Genomic DNA, 24,500 nt, shown 5'->3' with positions numbered 1-24,500 from the left:
GATTAAAGAAGGGGAGGCTGGATTTTGGGGAGACCATCAGCAGTCTCTGCCAAAGTTGGAGTGCAAGCATCCTAAGGGTGAGGATGGGAGGGCTTCCCTGGTGGTGCAGTGGTTAAGAATCCACCTGCCAATACAGGGGACACAGGTTCAAGCCCTGCTCCAGGAAGATCCCACGTGCCACGGAGCAACTAAGTCCACACACCACAACTCCTGAGCCTGCGCTCTAGAGCCCATGAGCCACAACTACTGAGCCCATGTGCTGCAACTACTGAAACCCGGGCACCTAGAGCTCAGGCTCTGCAACAAGAGAAGCCACCGCAATGATAAGCCCACACAGCACAATGAAGAGTAGCCCCTGCTTGCTGCAACTAGAGAAAGCCCACGCGCAGCAACGAAGACCCAACGCAGCCAAAGATAAATAAGTAAATTTATAAAAAAAAAAAAATTAGTTGCCGGGCTTCCCTGGTGGCGCAGTGGTTAAGAATCCGCCTGCCAGTGCAGGGGACACGGGTTCGAGCCCTGGTCCGGGGAGATCCCACATGCCGCGGAGCAACTAAGCCCGTGCACCACAACTACTGAGCCTGCGCTCTAGAGCCCGCGAGCTACAACTACTGAGCCTGCGCTCTAGAGCCTGCGAGCCACAGCTACTGAGCCCACGTGCCACAACTACTGAAGCCTGTGCGCCTAGAGCCCGTGCTCTTCAACAAGAGAAGCCACCACAATGAGAACCCCGCGCACCGCAACGAAGAGTAGCTGCCACTCACTGCAGCTAGAGAGAACCTGCGTGCAGCAACGAAGACCCAACACAGCCAAAAATAAATAAATAAATTTATATTTTTTTAAAAAGATGGATATGGGAAAATCCAACACTTTAGTAGCTATTCATCATTGCCTTCATTACTTTACCACCAAAAACTGCAGTGTGAACACCAGGCATTCCTTTTTCTAATGTTATTTGGCTACCCCACTGTTAAGGAATTCATACCAGCCATTTTCACTCTACATAGTCTCCACCCTCATGCCCTTTCCACATTTCTCTGTCCCATCCCATTCTTCTTTCCTCTCCCTCTCAGGGGCAAACCCAAAGTCCCCAATTTGCTTGAAGTGGTTTATCCAGCCACAGTCATTCCCCTAGGGTTTCACCTTCTACTTTAAGAGGATTATCAAGATATTTTCTCAAAGAAAAACTTTCCCTTAGCAAAGCTGTTAAAAATTTTGCACCTTTACACTAAGAACATCCTTTTCATCAACAGATGAGGTAAAATTCCCTAGTGTCTAGCACTCCTTGAACATTTCTTCACATGACAACCAGGAGTATTAGCTGAAAACTATTGTCCTTTGCAGGCTCCCTGGCCCCATGTACCTTCAGTTTTTTCCTATACTCGTCCCCTGTCCCTCATCCTCTCCCCTCCTTCTTTTCCCTTTATGGCACTCCCAAGCAGTTCTCCTGCCTCTGCTTTCTCAAAACAATTCATGAACCGCTTTTGACTAAGTCATAAATAACAGTGGGGCATCTAGTTACTAATTTCAGGGTCATTTACATTTCAACAGGGACTAAAGGCTGAAGAGGTAAATATCTAAATGGGAGAATTTCAGGTATCTCAGCTCTCAGGAGAAACTTGATCCTTGATGGTATTCAGGTAAAAAAAATGAGGTAAAAACAAACTTTTACTGAAAAACTAGTCCATACTAGGCATTGCGTACAACACTTTCACATAAGTCAGTGTATTTAATCCTCACATTAATTATGAGTAGCAATAGTATCCCTATTTTATGGATAAATTGAGGCTCAGAGAGATGTTACAACTGGAAGCCAGATCTGTCTGAGTTTCCAAATCTGCATTGTTATCACTTAGAAGCTGTGAATATTTGCCTGAAGAAAAGAAATTAAGGATTACCACAATCCCAAGGGACCAAATCTTCCCTGGAACTACCTCCAGATAGATCTTGGAGCAGAATTGGCAACATAGGGAGTGGTTGCAAGAGATAACTAAATTCTATACCCAGCCAGACCCAGTCCCTTTCGTGGTGTTTCTCAAGAAGTGGCCCAGGGACTTCCCTGGTGGTCCAGTGGTTAAGAATCTACCTTCCAATGCAGGGGACACAGGTTCTTTCCCTGGTGGGGGAACTAAGATCCCACATGCCAGCGGGGCAACTAAGCCCCCGTGCTGCAAACTATGGAGCCCATGCACACGCCACAGCTAAGACCCGACGCAGCCAAATAAATAAATAAATGAATAAATAAAACTGCAGGCACTGTCTTAAACATTAAAAAAGAAAGAGAAGTGGCCTACATCAGAATCACCAGGGGCCATTAATCAAAATGTGCCCTCTGAATCCCTTCCCAAACTACTGATTCCAACCTCCAGGGACACAGCCCTGGAATCTGCATTTCAAATAAGACTCTCAAAAGCAAACTCAGTTTGCAAATCACTGGTTCAGTGAACAAACACTCCTCTTTCCTACGCCTGCTCATATTTTTGTAATTTTATAGTTTGTTTGCACTCTTGTCAGAGACTGAGAACCAGAAAGGCTAGGATTTGTTCTTCTAAATTATTCATTTAACAATTATTTATTGCATGCCTTCAAATGTGCCACGCATAGGAAAGCCAACACATTGCTTTTGAAATGTATTAGAAGGGAAGGAAAAACAACAGGGGGGAGGGAGATTTGAAAGCAAAGGTCAAGAAGAAATTGAGAAGTTATTTGAATGGTCAGTCACTCACACAGACTCTCAGTGTCCCCAGTGAGGTAGCTGGAATAATCTGGGACTATATAGGAGTCTCTGTTTACCCGTGTGCTCCATGTTATGGTATTGGACCTTACCTGCCTGGATTTGCTGGTCAAAGATAAGGAAACAAGAGAACCATTTCTCTTCTGCTTCCTGTGAAGAAGCCAGATCACTAGCTAATATCTAGCTTGGGAGGGATGTGTTTTTATATATGCAGTGGATCCAGGTTTTGTAGGACCTGAGCTTCTACAGTTCTGAAGGCCCTCTCCAAGAAAAAGAATACAAAATTATGAGTACAATATTAAGTATGAACGTGAATATTTCTTTAGAATAAGAAAAGAGATCAAATTACTGAAGACTAAGCTTCAGATACTCTTTTCTGAGATCTTTAGGCAATTTTCCAGAAATGCTTCTTGATTGCAAACTAATTCCTCTCCTCAACTCCCAGACTACAACTCCCAGTGACTCCCACCTCTCATGGGGTCCCCTGCAAGTGAGGGGTCCTGAAACTTAAGCTTCATTAACTTTACAATAAATCTTATTTCCTTCCTTCTTTCCTTATAGGGCAAAGTGCTAATTTTTGCTCCAGTGGCCATTGCTTGTGGGCTAGCTCCAGCAAATATGCACAAGGCCAGTTGTTAAACTGATTTAGCTGGGGGAGCAATCTTCACAGAGTAACGTCTGATGATGGTGGGGGTATAGGGAGGGAAAAATGAATTATTGGATGTCAGAGAGTTAGCCCACCCTGAGGAATCTGAAAATGGCAAAGGGGGTCTATGAGGATTCCAACATAGTTTATATATTTGCTTCAGCTAGGCTGTGCAAGCTGGGTAATAAAATTCTTTTGGCTTGAATTTACTAATTAACTTAGGCTGCAAGAGGTATCTCTACCCTGCTATGCAGAAATTCTCATTGACTGTCACCCCTTCTCTGAGTAATACACACCAGGAATGAGAATAAATAATTTCTTAGTAAATGCAATTTGTTCTATAGATAAAAACATGATATTCAAAGTAAGGGCCTTAGTGGAAAAATTTTGAGGAGTACTGGTCCAAGCACCTCATTTTACAGATGCTAAAACTGAGGTCAGAGAAAGGAAGAAATGTGTTCAAAACCATGTAGTCAGGCAGTAGCAGAGCCAGAACAGAATTGCTGGTCCAGGCTTCTCTTTCACCAAATAAACTTCCCAGCTCAAAATCTTGGCTTCTAATAGAAGGCACAGGAATGACCCCGGAGGCAAATAAGAATAACCTGTTAAATTGGATTTGGAGCTGCTGACAACCTGGTGTGGAGGTGATGGGCCAGGCTAGCCCTCTGTTTATGGGAAGGCAAATCAGCCTAGCCCTGCTAGAGAGTTATTTGGCAGCTAGCATCAAAAACCTTGAACAGGAACTTCCTGGGTGGCGCAGTGGTTAAGAATCTGCCTGACAGTAGTTAAGAATCCACCTGTCAATGCAGAGGACACGGGTTCTATCCCTGGTCTGGGAAGATCCCACATGCCGCAGAGCAACAAACCCTCGTGCGCCACTTCTGAAGCCTGCACGCCTAGAGCCCCCGCTCTGCAACAAGAGAAGCCAACGCAATGAGAAGTCCACACGCTGCAAGGAAGACTAACCCTTGCTCACCGCAACTAGAGAAAGCCTGCGTGCAGCAATGAAGACCCAACACAGCCAAAAATAAATACATTAATTAACAATTTTTTTTTTTTGCGGTATGCGGGCCTCTCACTGTTGTGGCCTCTCCCGTTGTGGAGCACAGGCTCCGGACGCGCAGGCTCCGGACGCGCAGGCTCAGCGGCCATGGCTCACGAGCCCAGCCACTCCCGGCATGTGGGATCTTCCCGGACCGGGGCACGAACCCATGTCCCCTGCATCGGCAGGCGGACTCTCAACCACTGCGCCACCAGGGAAGCCCCAATTAACTAATTTTTAAAAATTGATTACAAAGAAAAAGAATCTGCCTGCTAATGCAGGGGACGTGGGTTTGATCCCTGGTCCAGGGAGATCCCACATGCCGTGGAGCAACTAAGTCCAAGCGCCACAACTACTGAAGCCCGAGTGGCTAGAGCCCGTGCTCCGCAACAAAAGAAGCCACCACAGTGAGAAGCCCGCACACTGCAACGAAGAATAGCCCCTGCTCGCCGCAACTAGAGAAAGGCCACGCACAGCAAGGAAGACCCAATGCAGCCAAAAAATAAAAAAAAAACCAAAACCCAGAAAACAAAAAACCTTGAACATATGCATGCCCCCAACTTTGAAATTTTATTTCTTAGAATTGATGGTAAGGGCATAATCAGAAGTGAGTATAAAGATATATATATATATATTGCAGCATCATTTATAATTTAAAAAAATTAATATAAAGGTTTTAATGTACATGTAATTAAAATATCAGTATAAGCTGGCTTATGAAACCTAGTCATCTTTTGCATACCAGTCCCCGCTCACTAATTCCACTTCCCATACTCTCAACCGTGTTACCTATATTTTTTTCTGGTATCTACTTTCATGTCTCTTAATCATATGCTCATACAACTATTTTTTTTTTTCTTTTTTTTAAGGCTGCTCCATGCGTCATGTGGGATCTTAGTTCCCCAACCAGGGATCGAACCCATGCCCCCTGCATTGGGAGCATGGAGTCTTAACCACTGGATCGTCAGGGAAGTCCCTGTAACCTGAGATTTCAAGAATGTGTGCCTTAAAGTGAGCCTCTTTTCGTTCATTTGGTAGGCTCTTTCAATCTAGAGGCAATTTCTCTTAACATAAAGGTATATAAAATATCAATTGTGCATATATTCTTTCTTAACACACACATAGTTTGATTCTCTTACACTTTTCTGTATTAAATTCTAACACTTCCCAGTCTTAGAAGATGCAGGGGACTTCCCTGGTGATCCAATGGTTAAGACTCCGTGCTTCTACTTCAGGGGACGCGGTTTCAGTCCCTGGTCAGGGTAATAGGATCCCTCATGCTGCACGGCCAAAAAAAAAAAAAAAATGGAAACAATGCAGACCAGAAAGGGAGACATTTACTGAAGTTATGAATGACCACAGAAATACTGAACCCTCCTTAAAATTGTTAAATCAATACTCATTAACTTCAAGTGGAGTATGATAACAAGCCCGTGTTAAATATACACATTTCCTAATTTTTCCTTCTTCTCACCTTCTACTCATATTAATTAATTGATTGAATTTTGCATTTCTTTGGTTCTTGAATATGTATACGTCATTTCTTCCTAATTCTTAAAACTACTGAATTTGAGGGGATCCAAGGATATGTTGTCTTCCACTTAAATTTTTGAGTTTTAAATACTTTGGAACTTGAAGGAATCTTAGAATCTTGCATTCTCACATATTCCTAGAATGAGACAATTATTCATTTTGAATATTTAAAATATCTCATTTAATTTTGAATATCTCATAGATTTTGTGAGACTTGCAGCAACAGCTGAAAACATCATTCTACCAAATTTTGAGTGCCCAGGGTTCTCCAGGGAAGCCTAAAAAGAATCATGAGACCAAATCTGCATGAGGAAAGTCAGAGGACCATGGAGAGAAGACTAGATTTCCCTTGAAACAAAGAATTTTCTCCAAGTGTTCTAACAGCAGATGTTAGGCCTTCATAATCCTAGTATTATTTATTAATAACCAATACCAAGATCACGAACATTTCTCTAAATCCCCTTGTTGTGAATTTTACAATGCTTCCTATCAAATCTGTTGATTCATCTGTTCATTCAACACATACTGAGGGAAGTAAAGGCCTTCTCATTTATTGAGGGCCTACAATGTACCTGGCACTAGGCTAGGTATCCATAGACATGACCTTATTGAATTTTCCCAGGAACTTGCAAGATGGGTGTCATTATTCCCTCTTTACAAATGAGGAAACCGAAGTTAGGATGGCAGCTAATTTGCCCAAGTTCACCCAAGAAGGCGCTTTGCTGAATATGCTGTGAGGGAAACAGGCTCTTACTCTGGAAGTTCTACAATCTACAGGCAAGACAGATATACAAAAGACTATAATATAAAACAAAGGAAATAAATGAGAAGGTAAAGATACAAGAAAAATATCCAGAGAGCACACAGGAAGGGCAATTTTTCCTGACTTGGTGGGGACAGGTATTCGGGCTGGACTCTAAAGCATGAGTAGGATTTTAAATAAAATAACAAGGTAGGGGGCTTCCCTGGTGGCTCAGTGGTTAAGAATCCGCCTGCCAATGCAGGGGACACGGGTTCAAGCCCTGGTCCGGGAAGACCCCACATGCCGTGGAGCAACTAAGCCTGTGCACCACAACTACTGAGCCCGCGTGCCACAACTACTGAAGCTAGAGCCCGCACTCTGAAACAAGAGAAGCCACCGCAATGAGAAGCCCACGCACCGCAGCAAAGAGTAGCCCCCACTCGTTGTGACTAGAGAAAGCCCGCGCACAGCAACGAAGATCCAACGCAGCCTCCCCACAAAATTAATTAATTAATTAAATAAAATTAAAAAAAAAAGAAGGTAGTCCCTAGAACGTTGCTTGCGCAAAGCCAGAGAAGTGTGAAAGTGCATTTTGTGTTTGGGGAATAGCAACTGTCTGTGTGGCTGAAGCACAGAGAAGTAGATGCAGAGAAAGGAAATGAGGCCAGATCACGAATTGTCCTGAAGGCCATGTTGTGGAGTGTGGACTTCATTCTGAAGGTAATCGGGAGCCCACAGATGATTTATAGCAACAGTTCTCAAGATGTGGTCCATGAGAGTCCCTGAGACCTTTTCAGAGTATCCATGAGGTTAAAACTATTTTAATAATAATAAATATTTTGCCTTTAAAAATGGTGGTAGTGGTTAAGACCCTGTGCTTCCACTGCAGGGGACACAGGTTCGATCCCTAGTTGGGAAGTAAGATCCTGCATGCCACATGGCGCAGCCAAAAAAAAAAAAAAATGGTGGTAAAAAGCACACTAGGGCTTCCCTGGTGGCGCAGTGGTGGAGAGTCCGCCTGCCCATGCGGGGGACGCGGGTTCGTGCCCTGGTCCGGGAGGATCCCATGTGCCGCGGGGCGGCTGGGCCCATGAGCCACGGCCGCTGAGCCTGCGTGTCCAGAGCCCGTGCTCCACAACCGGAGAGGCCACAACAGTGAGAGGCCCGCATACCGCCAAAAAAAAAAAAAAAAGACAACTCTCAGAATGGGAGAAAATATTTGCAAATGAAGCAACTGACAAAGGATTAATCTCCAAAATTTACAAGCAGCTCATGCAGCTCAATAACAAAAAAAGCAAACAACCCAATCCAAAAATGGGCAGAAGACCTAAATAGACATTTCTCCAAAGAAGATATACAGCGTGCCAACAAACACATGAAAGAATGCTCAACATAATTAATCATTAGAGAAATGCAAATCAAAACTACAATGAGATATCATCTCACACCAGTCAGAATGGCCATCATCAAAAAATCTAGAAACAATAAATGCTGGAGAGGGTGTGGAGAAAAGGGAACACTCTTGCACTCCTGGTGGGAATGTGAATTGGTACAGCCACTATGGAGAACAGTATGGAGGTTCCTTAAAAAACTACAAATAGAACTACCATACGACCCAGCGATCCCACTACTGGGCATATACCCTGAGAAAACCATAATTCAAAAAGAGTCATGTACCAAAATGTTCATTGCAGCTCTATTTACAATAGCCAGGAGGTGGAAACAACCTAAGTGCCCATCATTGGATGAATGGATAAAGAAGATGTGACACATATATACAATGGAATGTTACTCAGCCATAAAAAGAAATGAAATTGAGCTATTTGTAATGAGATGGATTGTCCTAGAGTCTGTCATACAGAGTGAAGTAAGTCAGAAAGAGAAAGACAAATACCGTATGCTAACACATATATATGGAATTTAAGAAAAAAAAATGTCATGAAGAACCTAGGGGTAAGACAGGAATAAAGACACAGACCTACTAGAGAATGGACTTGAGGATATGGGGAGGGGGAAGGGTAAGCTGGGACAAAGTGAGAGAGTGGCATGGACATATACACACTACCAAACGTAAAATAGATAGCTAGTGGGAAGCAGCCGCATAGCACAGGGAGAACAGCTCGGTGCTTTGTGACCACCTAGAGGGGTGGGACAGGGAGGGTGGGAGGGAGGGAGACGCAAGAGGGAAGAGATATGGGAACATATGTATATGTATAACTGATTCACTTTGTTATAAAGCAGAAACTAACACACCATTGTAAAGCAATTATACTCCAATAAAGATGCAAAACAAACAAACGAAAACCACTTATCTCACACACACACAAAAAAGAACCAACTCTTTTATGTATTCATCAAAACAACAACAACAACAAAAAAAGTGGGTCAGCATAACACAGTGGCCCCAAACTGAATCTGTATTATTTATTTATTTATTTTTTGAATCTGTATTCTTTTTTTAATTGTTTATTTGGCTGGCCAGGTCTTAGTTGCTGCGTGCGGGATCTTCATTGCAGCATGTGGGATCTTTTAGTTGCGACGTGCGGGATCTTTTAGTTGCGACGTGCGGGATCTTTTAGTTGCGGCATGTGGGATCTAGTTCCCTCACCAGGGATCCAACCTGGGCCCCCTGCATTGGGAGCACGAAGTCTTAGCCACTGGACCACCAGGGAAGTCCCTGAATCTATATTCTCTCCTGTCACATAATCCCAGTAAAAGAAGTGTTCTTGATGAAGCAGTAAAAATGATTAATTTTAATTTTATTAAATTTCAACTCTCGAGGACATATCTTTCTAATATTCTTTGTGGCAAAATGTGATGAAGGCATAAAGCAATTGAGCTGCGTATCAAAGTATGAGGTTTATTTCAAGGAAAAGCTCTTGTGAGATTGTTTGAGTTGGGAGCAGATCTGGCTTTTTTCACGTAACACCATTTTTACTTGAAAGAGTGATTGACAAATGATGGTTATACAGACTTGCATAAATGGCAGACATGTCCTCAAAATGGAACGAAATGAGACTACTACCTCAAGGAAAACAACTGACAGTATTTGTTTCAAGTTTTCATGTGAAATTATAATTTTGGAAAACTTGTATCTACTATCATGACCTTGACAGGTTTGCAATACTTGAAGACTTTTATGATAAGATTTATGGTGACATTAATGAATGAGATTTTTGATATTTCATAATGAAATGTGTCAGCATTTGGAAATTAGCATAACATAATGAATCAATATTTTCCATATGACCAATGCATGGTGTTATAAAATTATTCTTGGGTGGAGCATCTATTCAAGGTATAAGATAGACCAATAAATTTTAATGTAACAGAATACAGAATTCATTGATATGGCTTCAGATTCCACACTGAAACTAACCTTTCATAAACTACTATGTGTATGTAATACCAAAGAAGAATACCCACATCCCCAAAGGCTTTTAAAATACTTTCCCTTTTCCAATAATATATCTGTGTGAGGCCAGACTTTCTTCATAGACTTCAACCAAAATAGCATATTGCAATAGATTGAATGCAGAAGATATGAATATCCAACTGTTTCTATTAAGCCAGACATGAACGAGGTTTGCAAAAATGTAAAGCATTTCACTTTTCTCTCTAGTTTTTTTATTTTGGAAAATATAGTTATTTTTCATAAAAGATGTCATTTATATTAACACACAGTTGGTTTATTGCTATCATTTTAAGGAAACTAAAATATATTTTAAAACGTTCTCAGTTTTAATTTCAAATATGGTAAATATACATAAACAAAAGCTCAGTAATTTTTAAGAGTGTAAAGGGGTCCTGAAACAAAGAACTTCAGAACTGGTGATTTAGGGGCTGAGTGCAACATGATTAGGACTGTTTTTAAGAGTGTAATTCTCAAGATATTATCTGGAAAGTCTGAAAAGGTTAAAAATTGAAGATAGGGAGGTCAGTGAGGAAGCTATTAAAATAGTTGTGATGAACATCCTACAATCCGAATGCAAAGTAACAAAAAGTACAGGGAAAAGGTTTCAACCCAGCAGAAACTTTAAGAATAGTCAAAACTACAGGAAGATGCCATTTTTTCATCTAACTGATTGGCAGTGCTCAAGAAGTCTGGTGATAGATTGAGTAGGTGAAGGTACAGAGAAACAGTCACTTTTATACACAGCCGGTGGATGGACAGATCTTCACAAAACATTAATATCTATCAATATTTAAAATATCCCTGTATGTTGACCCAGAAATTGATAAGAATTTATGGGGCTTCCCTGGTGGCACAGTGGTTAAGAATCCGCCTGCCAGGACCTCCCTGGTGGCGTAGTGGTTGAGAGTCCTCCTGTCGATACAGGGGACACGGGTTCCTGCCCCGGTCCGGCAAGATCCCACATGCCGTGGAGCGGCTGGGCCCGTGAGCCATGGCCGCTGAGCCTGCGCGTCCGGAGCCTGTGCTCCGCAACGGGAGAGGCCACAACAGTGAGAGGCCCGCGTACCGCAAAAAAAAAAAAAAAAAAAAAAAAAAAAAAAGAATCCGCCTGCCAATGCAGGGGACACGGGTTTGAGCCCTGGTCCGGGAAGATCCCACATGCCGCAGAGCAAATAAGCCTGTGAGCCACAACTACTGAGCCCTCGTGCCACAACTACTGAAGCCCTAGCACCTAGAGCCCACGCTCTGCAACAAGAGAAGCCACCGCAATGAGAAGCCCGCGCACCACAACTAAGAGTAGCCCCTGCTTGCAGCAACTCTTTTCTTTAAAAAAAGAATTTATACTACAAATATATGCACACTTATTCAAAATTACACACACACGCATTGCATACTTATGTATGGAAAGACTCTAAACGTCTGTAGAGAATGGTTAAATAAGTTAAGCTATCCATACAATGGCAAAGTATGAAGCCATTGAAAAGAATGAATCAGTTTTATGGGTACAAATATAGAACTATCTCCAAAATATATTGTTAGTAAAAAAAAAAAAAAGGTTGAGAGCAATGGGCATGGTGTGCTATCACGTGTGAAAAATATGTGTGTGTGTGGCAGATTTGTAGCTTCTGGAAAGATATACAAGAAACTTGTAAGAGTGGCTGCCTGTGACGTGGAGATAGATGGCTGGGAGACAATAGTGGAAGGGAGATTTACTTTTCACTATATCACCTTTTATATCTTAAAACATTTCCCATCAGATATATCTGTGTTATTATTCAAAATTTTACTTAAATAATTAAGAAAGAGAAGATAGTTTCAGTGACAGTTGGCGAGGGTCTTATCTATGATTGATGCAATGAAATGGAGAGGTGGAGACAGGACAGACATTGTAAAAGTGGAATTGATTGGTTCTGATAACTGGTTTGATTTTGAAGGTATGGGTGGTGATGGGGCTGAAAGCAAAGACAAAGAGGCATTAAAGATGATTTAGTTTTCCAGACAGAGTGACTGATGGTTGCCATAACCTTGAAAGAAACAAAAAGTAAGGAGCAGGTTTATGGGGGTGGTAGAGAGGGGATGAGAAATCATGAGTTTCAGGCTCAGATGCTTCTATCATTTATGGAGGATGCACCTATAATTTACTAAATATGTTTTTCACAAACATCGTCTCTTGAATTCAAACCAACAAATAAAATAACTGTACAAGGTAGGAATTACTCTCCCTGTTTGATAGGGACAAAATAGCCTCTTCAATGTTAAGAAACTTGTCTAAGGCTGAACATCTATTAACTGGGAGAGGTGGCCTTGAATGTAAGCTGTTCTTATATTCCAGAAATGTTTTTCTTCCCATATACCAAATGCCAAGCTTTAGACTGGCAGAAGAGGCTAAGAGAAAAGGCTGTGGACTTGAACAGACTTGGATTCAAAACCCAACTCTGCTAATTCCAACCTGTATGACCTTGAACAAGTTACTTCAACTTTCTAAACCTCACTTTCATCCTCAGTATCTAGTAATGAGATTTAAATTAGTATATGGCAGCTCAACTGTCGTATTGATTAGATATGGGAGCTATCAGTTCAGTAAATTGACAGTAAGAACTTTACATCTGGAGTTAAGGAGGGAGGAATATAGATTTACTTCACATAAAGATCGTTCAGATAACGAGTTTTTGCCACAATGGCTCTTAAAAAATTATTCCATTTTTCAGTCAATGACTCATTTTCCCCGGTGCTACAATTTTTTTCACTTAAAAAGCAGTATCCTCTCTTTTTATCATATAATATTTCAATGCTATGGTTTTAGGTAAAGATATACTCACCACTTTATTTGGCACAACAGATTTAGAGAATATCATATGAACAAATTTGAATTGTGCTCTAGATTTAGATGAACACAAATGTTTTGTTTTGTTTTGCATATGTACGCCAAGTGAGAAAAATGAAGCATCTCCTGTGATCAGTCAGATGTGTTTATGTCATTTCCATTTTTCAAAGCGCTTTTGGATTTAGCCTTTATTTTGTTCTAGAGGTAGTTTTTCTTGTTATAAATTTATTTTTAAATGCAGTTTAAGTGCAAGAAAACCATGAGCTCCTAGGGACTTCCCTGGTGGCACAGTGGTTAAGAATCTGCCTGCCAGTGCAGGGGACACGGGTTTGAGCCCTGGTCTGGGAAGATCCCACATGCCATGCACCACAACTACTGAGTCTGTGCTCTAGAGCCCACAAGCCACAACTACTGAGCCCATGTGCTGCAACTACTGAAGCCCGCGCGCCTAGAGCCCATGCTGCACAACAAGAAAAGCCGCCGCAATGAGAAGCCCACGCACGGCAACGAAGAGTAGCCCCCGCTGGCTGCAACTAGAGAAAGCCCGCGTGCAGCAAGAAAGACCCAACACAGCCAAATAAAACAAAAAACAAAAAAACCATGAGCTCCTAAAAGATTGAAAAATTGGTGAAAATGGGCAACAAAAGAGTACATCTTCTAAAGAATAACTTCCTTGTACCACTCCTCCACCAACCACCTCTCACAGTCAAGTCTTCTCTTCTTCCTTTGATAAGTTTAAAAATTAATTGAATTATATTTTATGTACAAAAGATACTAACTTGCAAATAGCTGTTTATTTGAAGATTAATATGGTATATTACATGGTACAGTTCATGTTATATTAGGCAATGGTATATATTATATTGTAATTATATGTTATATATTATAGTATGTAATGTATATCATGTAATATACCATATAATGGTATATATTTACAATTATATAATATATTACAATTGTGTACCATTATATATACAATATGGTATAACATATAACTATGATTTTTAAGTGAAAATAATTATATATGCTATAAATCATATTATAATTATAATATATATACCATTATATAATTGTATGTATATTGTATAATCTATTGCATAATAGATTATACAATATAATATATATAATTTATATGTGATATAATTAATATACGTTATTATATATTATAATATACACCATTATAGCATATATTTATTTATTTATTTATTGGCTGAGTTGGGTCCTCGTTGCTGCACGTGGGCTTTCTCTCTAGTTGCGGTGAGCAGGAGCTACTCTTCATTGCAGTGCACGGGCTTCTCATTGCAGTGACTTCTCTTGTGGAACACTGGCTCTAGGCAAGGGGGCTTCAGTAGTTGTGGCGCTCAGGCTTAGTGGTTGTGGCCCACAGGCTTAGTTGCTTTGCGGCATGTGGGATCTTCCCGGACCAGGGCTTGAACGTGTATCCCCTGCATTGGCAGGTGGATTCTTAACCACTGTGCCACCAGGGAAGTCCTACAGTATATAATATTATATAAACCTATTTTCATTGCTTAACTGATATATTTCTTTATCTTTAAAAATTGTTTGCATATCTTGGGTTCCAAATTGGCTCCCCAAATTTCCATCCCTTTGTGTACACATTCTATAAAATCCCTACCCTTAAGGATGGGTGGGACCTGTAAATATGATGGGATATAATTTTGTCATTAGGTTATTTTATATAGCAAAAGTGAAGGGATTTTGGAGATGTAATAAGGTTTCTAATCAGTTGACTTTAAGGTAATCAAAAGGGAGATTATCCTGGGTGGGCCTGACCTAATCAGCTGGGCTCTTTGAAAAGGGGCCTAGAGCTCAGAAAGAGAAGTCAGAAAGATTTGAAGCACCAGAGATGCTCATCTGTTGGCTTTAAAGAGGCAAGTTGCTATGTTATAGAGAGGTCTGTGTAGCAGGACATGGTGGTTGGCCTCTAAGAGCTGAGGGCCTCAATCCTATGACTAGAAGAAATTGAATTCAGCCAACAAGCAGCAAGCTTGGAAGAGGACCCTTAGCCTCAGATGACATCAAAGTCCTGGCTGACATATTGATTTCAGCTTGATAAGAACAGAGCAGAGGACCTAGCTTACCCATGCCCAGATTTCTGACCCATAGAAACTGAGATAATGAATGTATTATTTTAATCCACTAAGTTTCTGATAATTTGTTATGCAGTGGTAGAAAACTGGTACAGATGTGTATAAATTATCTATCGCCACAATAATTCTGTATAACAAACCATCCCCAAACTCAGCAGCTTAAAGGAACTACCATCTATTATTTGTCATGACTCTAGGGGTCACCCGGGCAGCTCTTCTGACCAGGGCTGGGCTAGGCCAATCTCAGTTGGAGTTGTTCATGAATCCATAACACCTGTCAAATTGCCTGGGGGTTGGCTAGTCTAGAGAGGCCTCAGGTGGGATGACTTGGCTTCACTCCACATGGTCTCTCATCTTTCAGCAGGCTAGCCTGTGTTTGTTCCCATGGTAGTAACAAGGTTAGAGAAGAATTAAAATTACAAAAGCAAATTTTCAGTTGTTTGTATCAAGTTTGCTATTGCCCCTGTAATGAAAGCAAGTCACATGAGAAAAGAAATGAAAATATATCCATACAAAGAGTTGTGAAAAAATGTTTAGAGTAGATTTGTTCATAAGAGCCAACAACAGGAAACAATCCAAATGTCCATCAGTAAGAGATAGAATAACAAACAACCCAATTAAAAAATGGGTGGAAGACCTAAATAGAAATTTCACCAAAGAAGACATACAGATGGCCAAGAGGCACATGAAAAGATGCTCAACATCACTAATTATTAGAGAAATGCAAATCAAAACTACAATGAGGGGCTTCCCTGGTGGCATAGTGGTTGGGAGGCCGCCTGCTGATGCAGGGGACACGGGTTTGTGCCCCGATCCGGGAAGATCCCACATGCCGCGGAGCGGCTGGGCCCATGGGCCATGGCCGCTGAGCCTGCGCTTCCGGAGCCTGTGCTCCGCAACGGAAGAGGCCACAACAGTGAGAGGCCCGCGTAACGCAAAAACAAAACAAAACAAAAAAAACTGCAATGAGTTATCACCAAACACCAGTCAGAATGGCCATCATCAAAAAAATCTAGGAACAATAAATGCTGGAGAAATAAAAGGATTGTCTCGCTTTAAGATTAAAAAAAATACTGGAGAGGGGGTAGTGAAAAGGGAACCCTCCTGCTCTGTTGGTGGGAAAGTAAATCGATACAGCTGCTATGGAGAATAGTATGGAGGTTCCTTATAAAACTAAATATAGACCTACCATATGACCCAGCAATCCCACTACTGGGCATATACCCTGAGAAAACCATAATTCAAAACGAGACATGTACCACAATGTTCATTGCAACTCTATTTCCAATAGCCAGGACATGGAAGCAACCTAAGTGTCCATCAACAGATGAATGGATAAAGAAGATGTGGCACATATATACAATGGAATATTACTCAGCCATAAAAAGAAACAAAATTGAGTTATTTGTACTGAGGTGGATAGACCTATGGACCTAGAGTCTGTCATACAGAGTGAAGTAAGTCAGAAAGAGAAACACAAATACCATATGCTAACACATATATATGGAATCTAAAAAAAAATGGTACTGATGAACCTAGCTGCAGGACAGGAATGAAGATGCAGACATAGGGAATGGAGGTTGAGTGGAAGGGGGCATAAGGGCATTCTCTGGGTTCATGGAAATGTGCTTTATCTTGATTGGGGCGCTGGTTAGGAGGGTATATTAATTTATCAAAATTCATTAAATTGTACACTTTAGATCTATGCATTTCACTGTGTCAAAATTTTACCTTAAACAAACACTGATGTAGTAATAGTAAGAACATAAGCTTTGGTGTTAAAAAGCCTTGTATTTGAATACCATTTCCAATTCCTAGCTGTGTAAAGTCACTTAATCTTGATAGACTTTATTTTTTTAATCTATAAAATAGGAAATTTGTTTACTTCGTTTTTTTTATTGTGGTCAAGTGTATATAATATAAATTTACCATTTTAACCACTTTTTTAATAACCATATCCCAGTCCCAATTTCTTCTTCTTCGTTTTTAAAATATTTATTTATTTATTTTGGCTGCTCCGGGTCTTAGTCGTGGCACACAGGATCTTTGTTGTGGCATGCATGTGGGATCTGGTTCCCTGACCAGGGATCCAACCCAGGCCCCCTGCATTGGGAGCGTGGAGTCTTACCCACTGGACCACCAGGGAAATCCCCATTTTAACCATTTTAAAGTGTACAGTTTTATAGCATTTAGTACACTTATATCACTGTGCAACCATTACCATCATCCATCTCCAGAACATTCTCATCTTCCCCAGCTGAAACTTTGTACCCATTAAACACTAAATCTGCATTCTCCTCTTCCCCCAACCCCTGTCAATCCCCTTTCTACTTTCTGTTTCTATGATTTGGGCTACGCTAGATACTTCATACAAGTGGAATTGTACAATATTTGTCCTTTTGTGAATGGTTTTTTTCATATATCATAATTCTTCAAGGTTCATCCATGTACTGTATGTCAAAATTTCTGTCCATTTTTTAAAAAATAATTCATTTATTTTATTTATTTATTTTTGGCTGTGTTGGGTCTTCGTTGCTACATGTGGGCTTTCTCTAGTTGTGGTGAGCAGGGGCTTCTCTTGTTGCAGAACATGGGCTCTAGGCACACAGGCTTCAGAAGTTGTGGTGTGCAGGCTCAGTAATTGTGGCTTGCGGGCTCTAGAGCACCGGCTCAGTAGTTGTGGTGCACAGGCTTAGTTGCTCCATGGCATGTGGGATCTTCCCGGACCAGGGCTCAAACCCATGTCCCCTGCATTGGCAGGCGGATTCTTAACCACTGTGCCACCAGGGAAGCCCTTCTGTCCTTTTAAAGGCTGAATAATATTCTATTATATGGATATACCACATTTTGTTTACCCATTCATCTGTTGATAGACACTTGGGTTGCTTCTACCTTTTGGTTACTATGAATAATGCAGCAATGGACATGGGTATACAAATATCTGTTCAAATCCCTGCTTTCATTTCTTTGGGGTATTTATCCAGAAGTAGATATGTTGGATCATTTAATAATTCTATGTTTAATTTTTTGAGGAACTGCAATACCCTTTTCCACAGTGGCTGCACCATTTACATTCCTACCAGCAATGTACATGGGTTCCGATTTCTCTACATCCTCATCAGCACATGTTATTTTCTGTTTTATTTTTTTATAATAGTCATCCTAATGTGTATGCAGCGGTATCTTATTGTGGTTTTGATTTGCATTTTCCAATCCTTTTCTTTTTAATTAATTTTTATTGGAGTATAGTTGCTTTACAAGGTTGTGTTAGTTTCTGCAGTACAGCAAAGTGAATCAGTTATACATATACATATATCCCCTCGTTTTTAGATTTCCTTCCCGTTTAGGTCACCACAGAGCACTGAGTAGAGTTCCCTGTGCTATACAGTAGGTTCTCATTAGTTATCTATTTTATACATAGTAGTGTATATATGGTTGAGCACCTTTCCTTATGCTTATTGGCCATTTGTATATCTTCTCTGGAGAAATTCAAATCCTTTACCTTTTTTTTTTTTTTTTTTTTTTTTGCCACACCACACGGCTTGCTGGATCTCAGTTCCCTGACCAGGGATTGAACCTGGGCCTCAGCAGTGAAAGCCTGGAATCCTAATCCCTAGGCCACCTGGGAACTCCCACCTTTACTAATTATTTAAAATTGTTTTGTGTTGTTGTTGTTGAACTGTAGGAGTTTTTTTTTTTTAATTTTTATTTATTTATTTTTGGCTGCGTTGGGTCTTTGTTTTTGCGCACAGGCTTTCTCTAGTTGCGGCGAGTGGGGGATACTCTTCGTTGCGGTGCGAGGGCTTCTCACTGCGGTGACTTCTCTTGCTGCATGAGCAAGAGAGCATGGGCTCTAGGCACGTGGGCTTCAATAGTTGTGGCTCCCGGGCTCTAGAGTGCAGGCTCAGTAGTTGTGGCCCTCGGGCTTAGTTGCTCCGCGGCATATGGGATCTTCCCGGGCCAGGGCTCAAACCCGTGTCCCCTGCATTGGCAGGCGGATTCTTAACCACTGTACCATCAGGGAAGCCCAGGAGTTCTTTATGTATTCTGGATATCAAATGATATGCAAATATTTTATCTCATTGTGTGGGTTGCCTTTTCACTCTGTTGATAGTATCCTTTGATGCATAAAAGTTTTGAACTTTGGGGGCTTCCCTGGTGGCGCGGTGGTTGAGAGTCCGCCTGCCGATGCAGGGGACACGGGTTCGTGCCCCGGTCCGGGAAGATCCCACATGCTGCGGAGCAGCTGGGCCCGTGGGCCGTGGCCACTGAGCCTGCGTGTCCGAAGCCTGTGCTCCGCAACGGGAGAGGCCACAACAGTGAGAGGCCTGCGTACCGCAAAAAAAAAAAAATGTTTTGAACTTTGATGAAGCCCAACTTATCTAATATTTTTTCTTTTGTTGCCTGTGCTTTTGGTGTCATGTCCAAAAAATGGTTGCCAAGTGCAATGTCATGAAGTTTTTCCCTTATGTTTTCTTCTAAGGGTTTTATAGTTTTAGCTCTTATGTTTAGGTCTGTGATCCACTTTGAGTTAATTTTTAATACAGTGTAAGGTAGGGGTTTAAACTTCTTTCTTTTGCATGTGGATATCAAGTTTTCCCAATACCATGTCTTGAAAAGACTATCCTTTTCCTGTTGAATGGTCTTGGCCCACTCTTGTCAAAATCATTTGACCATTTATAGGAGAGTTTTTTTCTGAGCTCCCTATTCTACTGCAATGGTCTATATGTGTGTCTTTATGTCAGTACCACAGTATTTTAATTACTGTAGCTTTGTAATTTTATTTATTTATTTTTAATTAATTTTTATTGGAGTATAGTTGCTCTACAACGTTGTGTTAGTTTCTACTGTTCAGCAAAATGAATCAGCTATACATATACATATATCCCCTCTTTTTTGGATTTCCTTCCCATTTAGGTCACCACTGTAGCTTTGTAATTTTAAAATCAGGAAGTATGGGACTTCCCTGGTGGCGCAGTGGTTAAGAATCCACCTGCCAATGCAGGGGACACGGGTTTGAGCCTGGTCCAGGAAGATCCCATGTGCCGCGGAGCAACTAAGCCCATGTGCCACAACTACTGAAGCCTGCGCACCTAGAGCCCATGCTCCACAACAACCAGAAGCCACTGCAATAAGAAGGCCACGCGCTGCAATGAAGATTAGCCCCGTCACCCCAGCTAGAGAAAGCCCGCGTGCAGCAATGAAGCCAAAAATAAATAAATAAATTAATTAATTAAAAACATGAAATTTATAAAAAAATAATAAAATCAGGAAGTCTGAGTCCTTCAGCTTTGTTCTTCTCTTTCAGGACTGTTTTTGCTATTCCAGTTTCCCTGAGATTTGAGACGAATTTTAGGGTGAGTTATTTTAGTTCTGCATAAAGGTCATTGGGATTTTGATAGGGATCGCATTGAATCTGTAGACCTCTTTGGATAGTAGTGACATTTTGACATTAATAAGTCTTGTAATCCATGAACGTGGGATATGATTTCATTTATTCATGTTTTCTTTAATTTCTTTTGGAAATGTTTTGTAGTTTTCATTGTACGAGTCTTTTACCTCTTTGGTTAAATTAATTTCTAGGTGTTGTATTCTTTTTAATGCTATTGTGAATGGAATTGTTTTTGTAATTTCCTTTTCAGATTATTCATTGTTAGTGTACAGAAATGTAACTGATTTTTGTGTTAACTTTGTATCCTGTTACTTTGCTGAATTAATTTATTAGGTCTAACAGTTTGTGTGTATGTATGTGTGTTTGTAATCTATAGAGTTTTCCACATTTAAGATTATGTGTCTGTAAAATCATCTATGAAAATTTTACTTACTCCTTTCCAATTTGGATGCCTTTCATTTCTTTTTCTTATCTAATTGCTCCAACTAGGATTTCCACTACTCTATTGTATATAAGTGGTAAAGGGGCATCCTTGTCTTGTTTCTGATCTTAGAGAAAAAGCTTTTAGTATTTCACCATTGAGTATGCTGTTTGTTGTGGGTTTTCATATGTGGTCTTTATTATATTGAGATACTGTCCTTCTATTCCTTGTTTGTTGAATGTTTTTTATCATAAAAGTTTGTTATATTTAGTCAAATGCTTTTTCTGCATCGCTTGAGATGATCATGTGGTTTATTTTCTTTATTCTGTTAATGTGGTGCTGATTGATTGATGTTCATTGATTGATGTTCATACATTGAACCATGTTCATACATTGAACCATCCTTGCATTCTAGGACTAAATCCTATATGGTCATGTGTATAATCCTTTTAGTATGCCATTGAATTTAGTTTGCTAGTATTTTGTTGAAGATTTTTGCTTTAGTTTTCATAAGGGATATTGGTCTATAGTTTTGTTTTCTCGTAGTCTCTTTGTCTGGCTTAGTCATTACGGTAATGCTGACCTAATAGAATGCATTAGGAAGTATTCTCTCCTCTTCAACTTTTTGGAAGAGATTGAGCAGGATTGTTGTTAATTCTGTAAATGTTTGGTGGAATTCACCAGTGGTGACATATGGTCCTGGGCTTTTCTTTGTTGCGGGTTTTCTTATTATTACTGATTCAATCTCCTAACTGGTTCAGATTTTTTTCTTCATTATTTTGTCCTGGTAGGTTATGTGTGTTTGGGAATTTATCCGTTTCATCTGGTTATCCAATTTGTTGGCATATAATTGTTCATAGTACTCCATTATGATACTTTTTATTTCTGTGGTGTCAGTAGTAATGTCCCCACTATCATTTCTCATTTTAGTTATTTGAATCGTCTCTCTTTTTTCTTAGTCAATCTAGCTAACGTTTTGTCACTTTTGTTGATCTTTTCAAAGAAACAAGTCTTGGCTTCATTTATTTTTCTCTCACTATGTTTTGTGAGGATTAAATAAGATAATGTAATACCAATTTCTAAAGAAGAAATGCAAATGGTCAAAGTCATATTTTAAAGAGTTCAGCCTCCTTAACTAATTCAAAGGAATTAAGTTAACAGTAAGATACCATTATTTTATCTAATTGTCATAGTTAGAAGCAACCCAGCTAAAAATCACCCCCTTGTTTGTGAGTTTAGTTACTAAAAGGAGAGAGTTAGAAGGGCTTTAAGGAGGCTGGTAGTATTTTATTTATTGACCTGAGAGCTGGTTTGATGTTTTAAAAATTCATCAAGCAATTGGGCATTATTATTTACTAGGTACAGAATTTCAGTTTTGCAAGATGAAAAGAATTCCTGAATTGGACAGTTGTGATGGTTGCAGAACAATGCGAATGTACTTAATACCATTTGTACACTTAAAATGGTAAATTTTATATTATGTGTGTTTTATCACAATTTGTAAAACCCATTGAGTGCTCGCTTCGGCGGCACATATACTAAAATTGGAACGATACAGAGAAGATTAGCATGGCCCCTGTGCAAGGATGACATGCAAATTTGTGAAGCGTTCCATATTTTAAAAAAACAAAACAAAACAAAACAAAATCCCATTGAGTTGGACTTCCCTAGTGGTCCAGTGGGTAAAACTCCACACTCCTAATGCAGGGGGCCAGGGTTTGATCCCTGGTTGGGGAACCAGATCCTGCATGCAAGCCACAGATAAGAGTCTGCATGCTGCAATTAAGAGTCTGCATGCCGCAACTAAGAAGTCTGCGTGCCGCAACAAAGAGTCCACATGCCACGACTATAAGCCCACATGCCTCAACTAAAAGATCCCACGTGCTGCAATTCAAGATCCTGCATGCCGCAATGAAGATTCCACGTGCCACAACTAAGACCCGGTGCAACCAAATAAATAAAAAAATATATTTTTAAAATATAAGCCTTTGGGCTTCCCTGGTGGCGCAGTGGTTGAGAGTTCTCTTGCCAATGCAGGGGACACGGGTTCGTGCCCCGGTCCGGGAGGATCCCACATGCCTCGGAGCGGCTGGGCCCGTGAGCCATGCCCGCTGGGCCTGTGTGTCCGGAGCCTGTGCTCCACGACGGTAGAGGCCACAGCAGTGAGAAGCCCGCGTACCGCAAATAAATAAATAAAATAAAATATAAGCCTTTGGAACTTTCCTTTTGAAAAATAATTTTCATATTATTGAAAGCAATGTTATTATCGTTATTGTTATGGTAGAAAATAAAAATATCTCATAATTATTCAGCTAGCCTACGACAATTATTGCCACTTGCCAGGCTATGCCATTGATCTTTTCTTTCTGAAACTTCAAAATACCTAACTCATCAGCGTTAAATATGCTCACCTTTAATATATCCTTGTTAGTCTTGAATTTTACCCCCTCTGCTATGACCTGAAGAACAAGGTTTATACCAGCAGCAGTACAGTGATATTTACCTTCTTTCACTGAAAGAAGCCAGTAACTATGACAACTCTACAGAATGCATTTCCCAAAGATTAAATGTTGGATGGAGCATTGGCTTCTAAAGATGGCTTGACCCCATGATGCATGATTTCCTCTTTTTGACCCACCTCATTATCCACTTCCTGGCCTTTATTCGCTCTTTCAGCCTTGTCTCCATAGCTTGTGCCATCTTGGAGGCAGAGGTCTTTGATGTTGTGTGGTCCATTTGACCTTTCTAATATGTTTGGTGATGCTTTACTATTTTTAATATGCTTTAATGAATCCCATCTTAAAAAGAACTCTCTTGACCCACAATTCCCCATATAGTATAGTGTTGCCTTGAAGGGATTTTTTGGTTCTCACAAGTCATGTCAGGTCCCCATAGTTTGCATTTCATCAGCTTTTAGTTTCTTGAAGTATAAGTTTGGGTGGGAACAAAGTTAATGAGCTCAAGTTGAAACATACTTGTAATAACTGGAGCCTACAAAGCTTGGGTACCATTCCTCTGTGCTCCCTACCATACTGGACTCACTTCTCTCTTACCACCCAGTTTAATTGTCTAATTATATGTCTGTATCAGTCATTATCTTATTTATAAGATAATGTGCCTAATAACGTGCCTAATTTCTGGCATGTGCCAGGCTTACAAATAAGTAAATTATGTTAAATCATCATGCAGTGGATATGAGGTTCTAGAGCTCAGAGAAAGGTCTGGACTGAAGATATCAATAGAGGCAGCCAATGAATTATGTGGTGGATGAAATTCCACCAGGGAAATTTCCCATCTTCCAGGCCCTGTAAAGCTGACTCTCCTCTGAGCCTCTCTCACACACCTGGAGTACATTCATGCCTTACTGGGTCACTTTTTGTGAAGGGAAATGGGGAAAATATCTTGTTCACATGAAGACAATACAATGTGCTCTCATTGTTTAGGCGTTATACCCTTCTAAATATCTGTGATAGGAGATTCGTATAAAGGACACTTCTGAAAAAATTGAATTGAAAATGGGGACATTCTGTTAATAAAAGGTACAGTAAACTTGTCATAAGGAATCCAAATAACTTCAAATCAGTAACAATTTTTCCTCTATTTCCTGAATACTACTTTTTTGAAAAATGACAAACAAAAT

General features: G+C 40.4%; 1 non-coding gene across 1 annotated transcript; it reads left to right on the top strand.

The window, feature by feature from the left end:
• Nucleotides 1-22,374: 22,374 nt before the first annotated feature.
• Nucleotides 22,375-22,481, top strand: LOC114900204. Its single transcript, XR_003794807.1, has one exon. It is a non-coding gene; the product is annotated as a U6 spliceosomal RNA (small nuclear RNA).
• The last annotated feature ends 2,019 nt before the right edge of the window (nucleotides 22,482-24,500 follow it).

This window comes from Monodon monoceros, unplaced genomic scaffold (genome assembly GCF_005190385.1).
Source record: "Monodon monoceros isolate NGI ecotype Baffin Bay Population unplaced genomic scaffold, NGI_Narwhal_1 Super_Scaffold_18, whole genome shotgun sequence".
Classification (NCBI taxonomy): Eukaryota; Metazoa; Chordata; class Mammalia; order Artiodactyla; family Monodontidae; genus Monodon; species Monodon monoceros.
The sequence above is the reverse complement of the archived record's forward strand: the minus strand, read 5'-3'. Positions and strand labels throughout refer to the sequence as shown.